General features: G+C 47.8%; 1 pseudogene; it reads left to right on the top strand.

Moving 5' to 3' along the window:
• The first annotated feature begins 909 nt into the window (after window positions 1-909).
• Window positions 910-15,829, top strand: part of LOC108542830 (protein SET-like) — a 17,969-nt pseudogene continuing 3,049 nt past the window's right edge.

Genomic DNA, 15,829 nt, shown 5'->3' on the forward strand with positions numbered 1-15,829 from the left:
TTAAAACAACGAACCGATGGAGATGGTAGAGAGTAGAAAGATGTCTAGGGGCTATCACTTGTAGAAACGGTATAAAATAAATTTTAAAAAGGATGGTTTCCAGAGGGTGGGAAGGGTAGTGGAATGGAGGTAGGCAGTGGGAGTAGAAACGGTTAGTAACAAAAAAATGGAATAACAAAATAGATAACAAAAAAAAACAAAAAAATAGAAAAAGAACTAGTATTTGATAGCACAACAAAGTGACTAGAGTCAACAATAATTTATTGTACATCTTAAAATAACTAAAAGAGTAGAACTGCATGGTCTGTAAAACAGGATAAATGTTTGAGGTGATGGACACGCCAATTACTCTGGTGTGACTGTTATGCACCGTATGCCTGTATCAAAATATCTCATGTACCCCATAAATACGCCTATTATGTACCCACAAAAATTGAAAATAAAAAATTTTTATTAAAAAAAAAAACGTAGCCAGGTGCACTGGCTCCCACCTACAACCCCAGCGCCCTGGGAAGCCGACTTCCACTCAAACCACCACCCTCTCATTCTAACAACCGCAACAGCCTCTCACCTCACCTGCCGTACCCTGCAGCCAACTCAACACTGCCACAAGAACCACCTGTGGAAACAGAAGCCACATTCCGCCACTCCTCTGCTCAGAATCTTCCAGTGGTCCCTCTAAGAGCAGCCTGTGAGACAAGCACCCTCTCCAGCTGAGCGGGCTGCCCACGCCTCACTCCCGCTGTTCCTCAAGACCCCACGCCTCGCTCCCGCTGTTCCTCAACACCCCACGCCTCGCTCCCGCTGCTTCCTCAAGACCCCATGCCTTGCTCCCGCTGCTTCCTCAAGACTGCAAACCACATGTTCCCCACACCACTGCCCATGTGCCCTTCCTTGTCTACACTGGCCATGACACACCAGTTCCGTCTGCTACGCCCCCCAGACCACAGCACGGAGCAGGTACCCTGCACTTCCAGGATGAACAAACAAAAGTAAAAGGGTGGCCAGGCATGGTGGCTCACACCTGTCATCCCAGCACTTTGGGAGGCTGAGGTGGGCAAATCACTTAAGGCCAAGAGTTCAAGACCAGCCTGGCCAAAATGGTGAAATCCCGTCTCTACTAAAAATACAAAAATTAGCCAGACGTGGTGGCACACACCTGTAATCCCAGCTACTTGGGGGCTAAGGCAGGAGAATCGCTTGAACCTGGGAGACAGAGGTTGCAGTGAGCCAAGATGGCACCACTGCAATCCAGCCTGGGGGACACAGTGAGACTCTGAATTAAAATTTAAAAAAAAAATGGAAGGGCATCCAGCAGTGAGTGAGAAGCAGGGAGAGGCATAGCACGGCCCTTGGACACATGTCTCTGCCTCCTAGGGGTACACTTGTACCCTGGACACATGCCCCTGCCTCCAGCCCACAGCCCAGGCCCAGCCTGGGCACAAGGCAATCAAGAAAGCAAAGCTCAGGATGGGCACTGTGCCTCTAGATAGATCCGCACAGGGCCAGAAGCCTGTGTTTATTAGGAAGACAATAGTTAACAGGAAACTTCGAAATCTAAGCGTCATCACTCTAACCCAAAATTTCCCGTTTCCTTCTAGTATCTCTTCACAGCTATACATTTTTGTTTTTGTCTTTGTTTTTGAGATGGAGTCTCACTCTGTCGCCCAGGCTGGAGTGCAATGGTGCAAACTCAGCTCACTGCAACCTCCACCTCCCAGGGTCAAGTGACTCTCCTGCCTCAGCCTCCCGAGTAGCTGGGATTATAGGCGCACACCACCGTGCCCAGCTAATTTTTATAATTTTAGTAGAGATGAGGTCTCACCATGTTGGCCAGGCTGGTCTCCAACTCCTGACCTCAGGTGATCGGCCCACCTCAGCCTCCGAAAGTGCTGGGATTATAGGTGTGAGCCACTGCATCCAGTCATATACATTTTATATGGTTATGAGCTATATAAATATTTTTTCCCTTGAATATTCCTACGTCTTCATATTCTTCAGTTATCACATGAACGGCAGTGCATTTCATAGAGTAGATAGACCATAAAGTATTAAAACATTTTTAAATCACTGATAATCAGTTTATCATTACTTTAAAACAGTGGTCCCCAATCTTTTTGGCACCAGGGACTGGTTTCGTGGAAGACGATTTTTCCAAGGACAGAAGGTGGGGAGGGCAGTTCAGGAAGAAACGGTTCCACCTCAGATCTTCAGGCACCAGATTCTCGTAAGGAGCGTGCGGCCTAGATCCTTCGCATGTGCAGTTCACCCACATAGGAGGGTTCTCGCTCCTAGGAGAGTCTAATCCCACTGCTCATCTGACAGGCAGGGCTCAGGCAGGGACGCTCAACTCAACGCCTGCCGCTCAGGTCCTGCTGGGTGGCCGAGTTCCTAATGGGCCACTGACCAGCACTCCGTGGCCTGGGGGTTGGGGACCCCCGCTTAAAAAACACTATGAGCATCTTCATGTAAATGATAACTACTGTGAACTCATTCATCATCTTCAACAGCACTGAGTGACACTGAATATATGCAACGTATTTTATTTTCCTCATTAAGGAAAACTCCGTAGGTAAGATTCCTGGGTCCATTCACGGGTAACAATATTTCTGGTCTGCTGGCACTAAGGAAGTCTTTTTTAAGCAGCCTCTACCAGCGAGAATGCCAGTGTAGTGCTTGAAAACAGTTAACAGTCAGGCGCAGTGGTTTACGCCTGTAATCCCAGCACTTTGGGAGGCTGAGGTGGGCGGACCACCTGAGGTCAGGAGTTCGAGACCAGCCTGGCCAAAATGGTCAAATGCCGTCTCTACTAAAAATAAAAAAATAAAAAATAAAAAAAAATTAGCCAAGCATAGTGGCACACGCCTGTAGTCACAGCTACCTGGGAGGCTGAGGCAGGAGACTCACTTGAACCCAGGAGGCAGGGGTTGCAGTGAGCCGAGATCATGCCATTGCACTCCAGCCTGGGTGACAAGAGCAAAACTCAAGTCTCAAAAAGAAAAAAAGAAAAGAAAGGAAAAAACAGTTAACCACCTGGTACCTTCCTGCTGCAGTCCCTGAATACCAAGGTCCTTGACACCACCTCTGCTGTCCACGCTGGCCTGTCTAAGCCACAAGCATCAGCATCCCAGGTTGGCTGCACCCCACCACCTGGCCCAAACTCTGACCACCCTGTGGGCTCAGAACCATGTGCACCGTTCACTTCCCTGTTCAGCGGTAACGTACTTCTCCTGGTGTCTGTCCAGACAATGCCATGTTCTGGGGCATGGCAGGCCCAGCCTTTACTCAAGCCTTCAGGCATATGCTGCCTCCCCAGCCACCCTCTCCAGTCTGGCCCACCTCACTGGGCCCCAGCTGGCTTCTTTGTAGAAACTAACAGGATGACCTAAAATTCATATGGAAACTTAAGAGACCCAGAATAGTCAAAACAATCTGGAAAAAGAACAAACTTGGAGGACTCAGACCTCTCCATTTCAAAACTTACAACAAAGGTAAAGTCATCATGACACTGGTACTGGCCTAAGGAACAACATCTGATCAATGGAACATAATTGAGAGTTCAGAAACAGACTCACATACTTACGGTCAATTAATTTTTCTTTCTCTTTTTTTGGGGGGGAGAGGGTAAGGGCTGGGGGATGGGGTCCCGCTCTGTCGCCCAGGCTGGAGTGCAGTGGTGTCAACTCAGCTCAATGCAACCTCCACCTCCCACGTCCAAGCGATTCTTCTGCCTCAGCCTTTTGAACAGCTGGGATTACAGGCACCCACCACCACATCAGGCTACTTTTTGTATTTTTAGTAGAGATGGGGTTTCCCCATGTTGGCCAAGCTGGTCTCGCACTCCTGACCTCAAGTGATCCACCCACCTCGGCCTCCCAAAGTGCTGGGATTACAGGTGTGAGCCACTGCGCCCGGCCTATGGTCAATTAATTTTCCAATTAAGCCATGAAGACCATTCAATAAAAAGGGAATCTTTTCAGCAAACAGTGCTAGGACAACGGGAGAGCCATATGCGAACATGTGAAGATGGACCCTGCTTCACACCATATACAAGAAGCAGAGGGAGCTGCTGCTCAGCAGTGGGGACACTTTCTAAGAAACGCATCAAGAAGGGGAAGTCCCAATACTGGCACTGTCCGACTTGCTGAAAATCACTTTGCTTGTTTTATGTACCAGGAAAAATTAGAAAATTGGCTGGGGGCGGCGACTCACGCCTGGCATCCCAGCACTTTGGGAGGCAGAGGAGGGCAGATCAAGGTCAGGAGTTCAAGACCAGCCTGGCCAACAGGGAGAAACCCCATCTCTACTAAAAATACAAAATCAGCTGGGCGTGGTGGCGCATGCCTGTCATCCCAGCTACTCAGGAGGCTGAGGCGGGAGAACCGCTTAAAGCTGGGAGGCGGAGGTTGCAGTGAGCCGAGATCGCATCACTGCACTCCAGCCTCGGCAACAAGAGCGAAACTCTGTCTCAAAGAAAAAAAAAAGAGAGAGAGAAAATCAAGCCCTTAGTCTTCCTGTGTGCCAGGCACTGTCTCAGGTGCTTCATGCAATCGTGCATCACTCAACTACGAGGATACTTTCTGGGAAATTCGACGTTAAGCAGCTTTACTGTTCTGTGAACATCACAGACTGAACTCACACAAACCTAGATGCCTGCTACACACCGAGGCTGTGGGGCAGAGCATATTCTATTGCTCCTGGGCTACAAACCTATGCAGCATGTAACCGTGTTGAATACTGCAGGCAACAGGAATACAATGGTAAGTATTTGCATATATAAACATATCTAAGTATAGAAAAAGTACAATAAAAATACAGTATAAAAAATTAAAAAGTGCCCTGTATGGGGCACTTACCATGAATGGAGCTTGCAGGACTGGAACTCGAAGTTGCTCTGGGTGACTGAGTGAGTAGTGAATGAATGTGAAGGCCTAGGACATTACTATACACTACTGCAGGCTTTATAAACACTGTACACGTAGGCTACACCATCTAAGGCCAGGCACGGTGACTCCCACCTGTAATCCCAGCACTTTGGGAGGCCGAAGCGGATGGATCACCTGAGGTCAAGAGTTCGAGACCAGCCTGGCCAACATGTTGAAACCTCGTCTCTACTAAAAATATAGAAAAGTTAGCCGGGTGTGGTGGCAGGTGTCTGTAATCCCAGCTACTCGGGAGACTGAGGCAGGAAAGTCGCTTGAACCTGGGAGGGAGAGGTTGCAGTGAGCTGAGATCGCACCACTGCACTCCAGTCTGGGCAACAAGAGCAAAACTCCATCTCAAAAAAAAAAAAAATTAATTTCTTAAACTTTTTTGTTAAAAACTAAGATACACTAGCCAGGCGCAGTGGCTCACGCCTGTAATCCCAACATTCTGGGAGGCCAAGGTGAGTGAATCACCTGAGGTCAGGAGTTCAAGACCAGCCTAGCCAACATGGCAAAACCCTGTGTCTACTAAAAATAAAAAAAAGTAGCTGGGCTAGGTGGTGCACACCTATAATCCCTGCTAGGAGGCTGAGTATTGCTCCAACCCAGGAGTATTGCTCCAACCCAGGAGTTGTAGTGAGCCAAGATGGTGCCACTGCACTCCGGCCTGGGCGATAAGAGTGACACTCTGTTCCAAAAAAAAAAAAAACAAAAACAAAAAACTAAAACACACTGGCCAGGCATTGTGACTCAAACCTGTAATCCCAGCACTTTGGGTGGCCAAGGCAGGAAGACCACTTCAGCCTGGCTTGGGCAACATAGCAAGACCTCACCTCTACAAAAAAAAATTAACTAAAACACAAACATACACATTAGCCGAGGCCCACACAGGGTCAGGATCATCCATATTACTGTCTTCCACCTCCACATCTTGTCCCCTAGAAGATCTTCAGAGGCACTAACATGCACAGAGCTGTCATCTCCTATAATAACAGCGTCTTCTAGATGCCTCCTGAAGGACCTGCCTGAGACTGTTTTAGAGTTGACTTTTTTAAAAATAAGTAGGAGTACACTCTATAATAATGGTAAAAAGTATAGCACAGAATAGTAACTACATACACCAGTAACAGGAGTTTATCATTATCATCAAGCATTAGGTACTGCGCATAACTGTATGTGCTAGACTTTTATATAACTGAGAGCAGAGTAGGTTTGTTTACCTGAGGACACGTAATGCCTACTGCTAGAGTTTTAGGATGTCCTGGGCAATAGGAACTTTTCGGTTCCACTATAATATTTTTTTTTTTTCTTGAGACGGAGTCTCACTCTGTCACTCAGGCTGGAGTGCAGTGACACAATCTCGGCTCCCTGCAACTTCTACTTTCCAGGTTCAAGCAGTTCTCCTGCCTCAGCCTCCCAAGTAACTGGGATTACAAGTGTGTGCCAACATGCCCAGATAATTTTTTGTATTTTTATTTTTGGTAGTGTCAGGATTTCACCATGTTAGCCAGGCTGGTCTCGAACTCCTGACCTCAAGTCATCCACCTGCCTCAGCCTCCCTCCCACAGTGCTGGGATTACAAGCATGAGCCACCACACCTGGCCAGCTCCATTATAATCTTACTGGACCATCATCTTACATGTTGCCCATCACTGACAGAAACATCATTCTGCGGCCTGTGACTATAATTCAAAATAGATCAAAGATCTAAATAAAAGAGCTAAAACTGTAAAACTCATAGAAGAAAACAGGCATAAATCTTCACAACCCTGAATTTCAAAAGTGTTTCTAAAATAGGACAAAAAGGCACAAGCAACAAGGAAAAAAGGGATAAACAGACTTCATCAAAATTAAAAATGTTTGTGCTTCAAAGGATACTGTCAAGAAAGTGAAAACATAACCCACAAAATGGGAAAAAATATTTACAAGTCCTGTATCTGTCTGGGTGCAGTGGCTCACACCCATAATCCCAGCACTTTGGGAAGGTTCCAGTTTTTCCTTATCATCGTCAACACTTGTTATTTTTTGTCTTGTTTTTTTGAGACAGGGTCTCACTCTGTCACCTACCCAGGCTGGAGTGCAGTGGTGCAGTCACAGCTCACTGCAGCCTCAAACTCCCAGGCTCAGGTGATCCTCCCGCCTCAGCCTCCTGAGCAGCTGGAACCACGGGTGTGCACACGCTCATATTCATATGGGGGTGGGAAGATCGCTTGAGCCCAGGAGTTCAACCAGCCTGATCAACACAGTGGGATCCTGTCTGCACAAAAAATTAAAAAACCAAAAATTAGCCAGGTATAGTGACATGTGCCTGTGGCCCTGGCTACTTGGGGACGCTGAATTGGGAGGATCACTTGAGTCCAGGAGGATGAGGCTACAGTGAGCTGTGATCATCCCACTGCACTCCAACCTAGGCAACAGAGTGCAACTATCTCAAAAAAAAAAAAAAAAAAAAAAAAAAAAAAAAAAAAAAAAAAACACAGTGGGAGGTCCTATATCTGATAAAGGACTTAACTCTATAGTATATAAAGAACATCTACAACTCATTAATAAAAAAAAAAAAAATTAAAATGGGCAAAAAACCTAAACAGGTATTTCTACAAAGATATACAAATGGCCAATAACAACACGAAAAGACGCTCAATATCATTAGTCAGCAGCAACATGCAAATCAAAACCACAATGTGATACTACTTCACACTCCCTAGTTTGGCTATAATTTTAAAAATAACAGCTGGGCATGGCACACCTGTAATTACACATCTGTAATCCCAGCACTTTGGGAGGCCAAGGTGAGCCAATCGCTTGAGCTCAGGAGTTTGAGAATAGCCTAGGCAACATGATGAAACTCCATTCTAAAAAAATTTTTTAAATTAGCTGGCATTGTGGCCCACACCTGTGTAGTTCTAACTATTAAGGAGGCTAAGGCGGGAAGATCACTTGGGCCTGGGAGTTTGAGGCTGCAGTGAGCTGTGACTGCACCACTGTACTCCAGCCTGGGTGACAGGGTGAGACCTTGTCTCAAAAAAAAAACAAAAAACAAAAAACAAAAAACGTGTTGGCGATGACATGGAAAAACTGGAACCCTCATTCACTGCTGGTAGGAATGTTAGATGGCACAGCCACCATAAAAACACAGCTCCTCAAATGGCTGTCCCACAATGAGACCACAGTAGTTTGACATGCAATTGTAAGAAATCACAGAGATTCTGTGTACACTTTACCCAGTGCATTAGTCTCCTGAGGTTACCTTAACAAAGTGTCACAAATCAAATTGGTTAACTTAAAACAACTGAAATATATTTTTATGTTTTCACATCTGGAGGCCAGAAGTCTGAAATCCGGCTGTTGGCAGGGCCGTGATCCCTCTGAAGGCTGTAGGAAAGAACACGTCCTTGCCTCTTCCAGCTCCGGCGGCGGACGCGGTCTTCCACATTCCCTGGGTCGCAGCACTCGGCCCCCCTCTGCCTCCGCTGCCATGGCTGCTTCCCTGAGGCTGTGTCCTCTCCTCTTCTTTTACGGACACCAGCCACTAAATCTAGAACACACCCTCAATTTAGGATGACTTCGCCTCAAGATCCTTAATTAATTACATCTGCGAAGATCCTACGTCCAAATTAGGCCCCATTCTCAAGTCAGGGGTAGATATGAATTTGGGAGGACATTTTTGTTTGCTCATTTCAGTTGCAGGCTCGCTCTGTCACCCAGGCTGGAGTGCAATGGCGCCATCTCAGCTCACTGCAACCTGCACCTCCCAGGTTCAAGCAATTCTCCTGCCTCAGCCTCCCCAGTATCTGGGATTACAGGTGCCCGTCTCCATGCCCAGCTAATTTTTACATTTTTAGTAGAGACACGGTTTCACCAAGTTGACCAGGCTGGTCTCTTTGGCCAGGCTGGTCTCAAACACCTGACCTCGTAATCCGCCCACCTCGGCCTCGCAAAGTGCTGGGATTACAGAGGTGAGCCACTGCGCCTGGCCGAGAGAACACTATCTGTATGTTTTTTTTTTTTTTTTTTTGAGGCGGAGTCTCGCTCTGTCGCCCAGGCTGGAGTGCAGTGGCCGGATCTCGGCTCACTACAAACTCCGCCTCCTGGGTTTACGCCATTCTCCTGCCTCAGCCTCCCGAGTAGCTGGGACTACAGGCGCCCGCCACCTCGCCCAGCTAGTTTTCGTATTTTTTAGTAGAGACAGGGTTTCACTGTGTTAGCCAGGATGGTCTCGATCTCCTGACCTTGTGACCCGCCCATCTCAGCCTCCCAAAGTGCTGGGATTACAGGCTTGAGCCACTGCGCCTGGCTGGAAGAACACTATTTCTGAAGTCACGGGTGGATCTGAATTTGGGAAGACACTACTCAACCCACTGCTACTCAGTTTCCCCAGTGATGAAGCTCAAGCACGATACCACAACCAGGATCAGCCTGGCTTTTTGGGTGGAAAATGGGTAAGATGGACACTGCATAAGCAGAAAAACTAGGAAGACCAGTTAAAGGGTGACTGCTACAATCCAAGCAAGGCACTGTGGTGGCTTGGGTCCAAGAGTGAGGCCATTAGAGGGAGAGTAGTCAGAGAAACGGGACCTGCTCTGAGGATGAGGCTGACAGGGTCTTCTGATGAACCAGCTGAATTTGAGAGGGGGAGGCAGGACTAAGAATGATTCCTTGTTGGCATTTTTACAGACATAAAGGATAAGTTTTTACATTAACTTGGGAGAACTAACATGTTTATGATGTCCAAGAACAACAAATGTATTTCCACAGTTCAAGTCTTCTGTTCCAAGTGCTTGAATGCCCAGGCTAGAGTGCAGTGTTGTGATCACTGCTCACTGCAACCTCGACCTCTTGGTGACACTCGCCTCAGCCTCCCAGGCAGCTGCGACCACAGGCATGAGGTACCACGCCCACCTAATTTCTGTTTGTTTCTTTGTTTTTTGAGAGAAGGAGTCTCTCTATGTTGCCCAGGCTGGTCTCAAACTTCTGGGCCCAAGCAGTCCTCCCACCTCAGCCTCCCAAAGTACTGGGATTACAGGCGTGAACCACCACAACCCAGCAGGCTATTGACATAATGTATCAATTTTATATCCAGTTCCTCACTGAATTTCACTGTCTGTGTTTTAACGTTGACTCTCTTGGGTTTTCCAGGTATAGTTCATTTCATCTAGGTATTCAGATTTAATTGCCGAGGATTATACAATATGGTCTCTAACGATTTTGCTCCCAAACAGTATATTGCTTGAAGGGCTCCCACTGGCCATATCAGAATAATTTGAGTTTCAAAAGGACAAATGGTGAAAATAGCTTTTAACACATTTAATAAGTACAAATTCATTACCACAGGAGCCATTCTATAGTAAAACCAAAAAAATATGAAAGGGGAAAGAAAGCTCTACTTTGAAAAAAGTATCAACGAACGAATGGGGAAGGAAGGACAGACAGAGTGGTTTCCCAGCATACAGTCAATGTAAAGACTACGAATTTTCTAAAGAAAAAGAAAGCGATAGAAAGAGTCCACAGATGCAGCCGGGTGAGGTGGCTCACGCCTATAAGCCCAGCACTTTGGGAGGCCGAGGTGGGTGGACTGCCTGAGCTCAGGAGTTTGAAACCAGCCTGGGCAACACGGTGAAACTCCGTCTCTACTAAAAATACAAAAAAATTAGCTGGGTGTGGTGGCACATGCGCGTAATCCCAGCTACTCGGAAGGCTGAGACAGGAGAATCACTTGAACCTGGGAGGCGGAGGTTGCAGTGAGGCAAGATCGCACCACTGCACTCCAGCCTGGGTGACAAAGCAAGACTCCATCTCAAAAAAAAAAAAAAGAGTGTCCACAGATGGTACTTGAGGTGGCCTCTTCCAGGTGAACAGACCTGAATGAAGAGAAGGTGTAAGCTACCGGATCACTCAGCAGAGCCTCTACGCGGAGGAGCAGAGTGCAAGGCCACAGTCATCCGGCGACGGCCAGGGGGCCACGTTACCTGGAGAACAGCAAGCCAGGAAAAAGTGACAGGAAAGAACTTCAGAGGCAGGCAAGGGCCGGGCGCCAAGCAGAGCCCAGAAGCCACAGGAAGTCTGCATGCAGAGCAGCAACTCCTGGCAAAGATTGCTGCCCCTGAGCAGAGAGCACAAGGGCCACCAAAAAGCAGGGAAAAGAAGCTGGGACCACATCACAGCCATGGAGTGCAGAAGGTGTGTCATAAAGGCAGAGCCGACAGCGTCTCCCAGGAAATGCCATTCTACAGATGGTGTCTAGCACTGCGGGGCGACAGGCAGACTGAGAGAGCTGCATTTCATGCTGGGGTGAAGGTGCCTACCAGTTTTCCATGCAGTCAACTTGGAGCCACAGCAAAGAGGTCAGCCTGGGGCACGAGACTGGAGTCAACAGAGGACTGGATGGCTCAGGGAATAAGGACACACGCAACACCAGGACCAGACTGGGCCTTGGGGCACATCAATATTTAGAAGTCAGGCTTAAGGCCGGGCGCGGTGGCTCAAGCCTGTAATCCCAGCACTTTGAGAGGCCGAGACGGGCGGATCACAAAGTCAGGAGATCGAGACCATCCTAGCTAACATGGTGAAACCCCGTCTCTACTAAAAAATACAAAAAACTAGCCGGGCGAGGTGGCGGGCGCCTGTAGTCCCAGCTACTCGGGAGGCTGAGGCAGGAGAATGGCGTGAATCCGGGAGGCGGAGCTTGCAGTGAGCTGAGATCCGGCCACTGCACTCCAGCCCGGGCGACAGAGTAAGACTCCGTCTCAAAAAAAAAAAAAAAAAAAAAAAAGTCAGGCTTAAGAGGTGAGTCCTCCAAACAGGACTGGAAAGGGGTGGCACAAAACCAGAAGAGTGGGGTGTTCTAGAAGCCAAACGAAGACAACTAACCACAGTTTTTTTTTTCTTGAATTACTACAACAAATGCTGGTGAAAGGACCAGTAAGATGAAGGCTGAGAACTAACCAATGACAATGTCTAGGTCAATGGTGACCATAACCAGAAGGGCATCTGAGGAGAGGTGGAGACCAAAGCCTGTTTGCAGTGGGCTCAGAGGGCAGCCACAGTAGGGACTAGAAACAGCACAGGCAGAAGGAAACCTGAGTGACTGGGATTTAAGGTACAAAAGGTAAGGAAGAATCTGAATATAAATAGCCGTGTTTTCAAAGACAGTAGGAGATAATGTTAAAGCTGAAAATCAGTTAAGACATCCAACATTACAAGATTTGCAGCAGTGAGGGGATCAAACCCAGGCTCCAATTCAGCCAGAGGTCATGACAACACATGTGCCTTGCCAGATGTGAAAACAACAGAACTGCAGCACACTCCCCCCACGCCACTCCAGCCCGCACGCACGTGGGCCTCACCACTACACTCCAGCCCGCACGCACGTGGGCCGCCCCTGCCACTCCAGCCCGCACGCACGTGGGCCGCCCCTGCCACTCCAGCCAGCAGGCACGTGGGCCTCCCCCAGGCTCCAGGGCAGGGCAGCCTCACCAAGGCTGCTTCCACCTGCTGACTAGCTCCTCTCTTCCACAAAACGGGCGCACTCTTCAAGGCTCCCATTCAGTCCTCTTACTTTCCAGCCCATTTTCCAGAGGATGAATCCCTCGTCCTCTCCCCTTGGTCACAGGATTCTTTCCCCAGATGGTCCACAGCACAAACTTGAACTGTTCCTCAGGCCAGGGCACCACTGTCCCATAGAAAGATAGGAAATGCCACAGACATCATTTTAAGTTTCTAGCATCTACAAAAATTAAAAATAGGCCAGGCACAGTGAGTGGTTCACACCTGTAATCCCAACACTTTGGGAGGCTGAGGCAGGCGGATAACCTGAGGCCAGGACATCAAGACCAGCCTGGCCAATACGGAGAAATCTCATCTCTATTTAAAATACAAAAAGTTAGCTGGGTGTGGTGGCGGGCACCTGTAATCCCAGCTACGAGGGAGGCTGAGGCAGGAGAATTGCTTGAACCCGGGAGACGGAGGCTGCAGTGAGCCAAGATCGCGCCACTGCACTCCAGCCTGGGCAACAGAGCAAGACTCTCTCAAAATAAAAGTAAAATAGAAGTAACTAATTTTAATAAATTGCCTTTAACTCAGTATAGATCCAAAATATTATCAACATGTAACCAATATAAAATAGTACCAAAAAAGAGTGTAAACTGTCTTACTAAGTCTCTGAAATCTAGAGTGCATTTCACACAGCACATCTCAGTTCAACATGGCCACACTTCAAGGGTCTGAGGCCCACGTGGGGCTGCAGCCATGTTTCTGCAGCCACCTCTCCACTCAGCGCTGCATGTGCAAAAGCCAAACCTTCTCTAAGATTCCATTTGGAATCCTGAGTGAAAAAGACACTTGTGGTATCAGTCTGCAGCAGAGATGAAAACACAGACAGCCTTCCATTAACCACCTACATGAGGCCCTCTTCGCTGCTTCTATCATACCCTGTTTATCTCCTTTAATAGCAATTACCAAAGTGTGCAATTGTTTGTCTTTCTCAAAACTAGGACACAAGGGCTTCTGTAAGTACGAGACAGACGCCATGTGCACTCTCACGTGGCCCCCGGTGCAGAAGTCGGCACACGAAGGCAGTAAGCACTTGTCACAAAAATCAACAAATTAAGGAACACATGAATGGATAAATGGTTCCTGTCTACACTGAGAAGTCAGTTAATTCCAAAAATATTCACTCTGGGCCACAAAAACATATGTAAATAAATAAAGGCACAAGTCAATTCCGGCCCTTTCTCCTTTTGTATCAGCTTACACAACAATTTACCAAGGACCTGAACTGTGCCAGGCAACATTCAATGGGTTGGGGAACCAATAAAGCTAAATAGGCAGGCTGTGGTGGCTCACACCTGGAATCCCAGCACTTTGGGAGGCCGAGGCGGGCAGATTACTTGAGGCCAGGAGCTCGAGAGCAGCCTGGCCAACATGGCAAAACTCCGCCTATACTAAAAATACAAAAATTAACCGTGACATGGTGACACACACTTGTAATACCAGCTTCTTTGGAGGCTGAGGCAGGAGCATCACTTGAACCTGGGACGTGGAGATTGCAGTGAGCCGAGATCGCACCACTGCACTCCAGCCTGGGCAACAGAGCGAGACTGTCTCTTAAAAAAAAAAAAAAAAACTAAAGAAAGCTCTAACCTCAAAGAGTTTACAATCTAGCAATTGAGACAAACAAAAAGACCAATAATTAAAACACAAAATAAATGTTACATCAAAAGACAAGGTGCTTTGGAAACAATGACTAGATCTCAATCAGGGGTCAGCAAACTACAGCCTGCCACCTGCTTCTGTACAAACTGAGAGCTAAGCACGATTTTTAGGCTTTTAGATACATAACTCATAAAAAGTATGTGAATGTTTTTGGCCAGGCCCGGTGGCTCACACCTGTAATCCCAACACTTTGGGAGGCTGAGGCGGGTGGATCACGAGGTCAGGAGTTCGAGACCAACCTGGCCAATATAGCAAAACCCTGTCTCTATTAAAAATACAAAAATTAGCTGGGCATGGTCACACGCACCTGTAGTCCTCCCAGCTGCTCGGGAGGCTGAGGAAGGAGAACTGCTTGAACCCGGGAGGCGGAGGTTGCAGTGAGTCAAGATTGTGCCACTGCACTCCAGCCTGGGTGACAGAGTGAGGCTCCGTCTCAAAAAAAAAAGAAAAAGTATGTGAATGTTTCAAGAGTCAAATGAAACTGAAATTCCAGTTTCCAAATATTTCCAGCTTCACCAGCACACAGTCACCCCCGCTTGTGTATGTATTGCCTGTGGCTGCTTTCCTGCCATAAGAAAGCTGAGCAGTTTCCCAGAGACCACGTACGGGCCTCTCGGTGGGCCACAGTGCTGCTCCGCAATGCCGGGTGGGATCTGCTGTGCCGAGTGCCACCTGGTCACCGCACTGCTACTGCCACTTACCAAGACAGCTCACACCCATCGTGTCAAAACAAGAAGGGAGGGAGGAGCAGGCCTCAAGTGCTGTGCCTTTAATCCATACTGCAGCTGCAACTGTATGGCAAAGCACTGTGTTTACCACGCAAGGACACGTCAGACGGGGGTGAGAGGACAACGCACACGCAGATGAAGTACTCATCACAAAGTTCCCAACGCTCTGAAGGCAGCAGTCAAGTCAAAAAATTAAGAAGCTCAACAAATCCAAATGAGAAAAACGCAAAGAAGTCCACACCTAACACACATCACCATCAGGCTGAACCACAGACAGAGACTCTCAGAAGCAGTGAGAGAGGAGAGACATGTCGTGAACGAGGGTCCTGAGAGATGAGCAACGGTGCCTCATCAGAACCACGGAGCGGGAGGCAGCCAGACAACACCTTCACAGTGTTAAAAAACCTTTTTACACAAAACTATTTCATAAAGGACCTCATCAGAAACCACGGAGCGGGAGGCAGCCAGACAATACCTTCAGAGTATTAAAAAACCTTTATACACAAACTATCTTCATAAAGGAAAAATAAAGTATTCCAAGATAAACAAAAGTAGAGAGTTCATCACTGAAAGACCTGAGAGTCCTTCAGGATAAATGAAAGGGCACGAGACAGAACTCCAGCCCACATGAATAGAGAGCACGAAGGCCCAGCGTGGTGGCTCATGCCTGTAACCCCAGCACCTTGGAAGACTCAAGGAGGAGGATCTTCTGAGGCTGGAAGTCGGAGACCAGCCTGAGCAACATAGTGAGACCCCATCTCTAAAAAAAAAAAAAAAAAAAAAAAATTAAAAAAAAGCAGGGAAGGCCGGGCACCGTGGCTCACGCCTGTAATCCCAGCACTTTGGGAGGCTGAGGTGTGCGGATCACGAGGTTAGGAGATCCAGACCATCCTGGCTAACACGGAGAAACCCCGTCTCTACTAAAAATACAAAAAATTAGCCGGGCGTGGTGGCGAGCACCTGTAG

Source organism: Rhinopithecus bieti, unplaced genomic scaffold, assembly GCF_001698545.2.
Source record: "Rhinopithecus bieti isolate Rb0 unplaced genomic scaffold, ASM169854v2 scaffold_23276, whole genome shotgun sequence".
In the NCBI taxonomy this organism is placed as follows: Eukaryota; Metazoa; Chordata; class Mammalia; order Primates; family Cercopithecidae; genus Rhinopithecus; species Rhinopithecus bieti.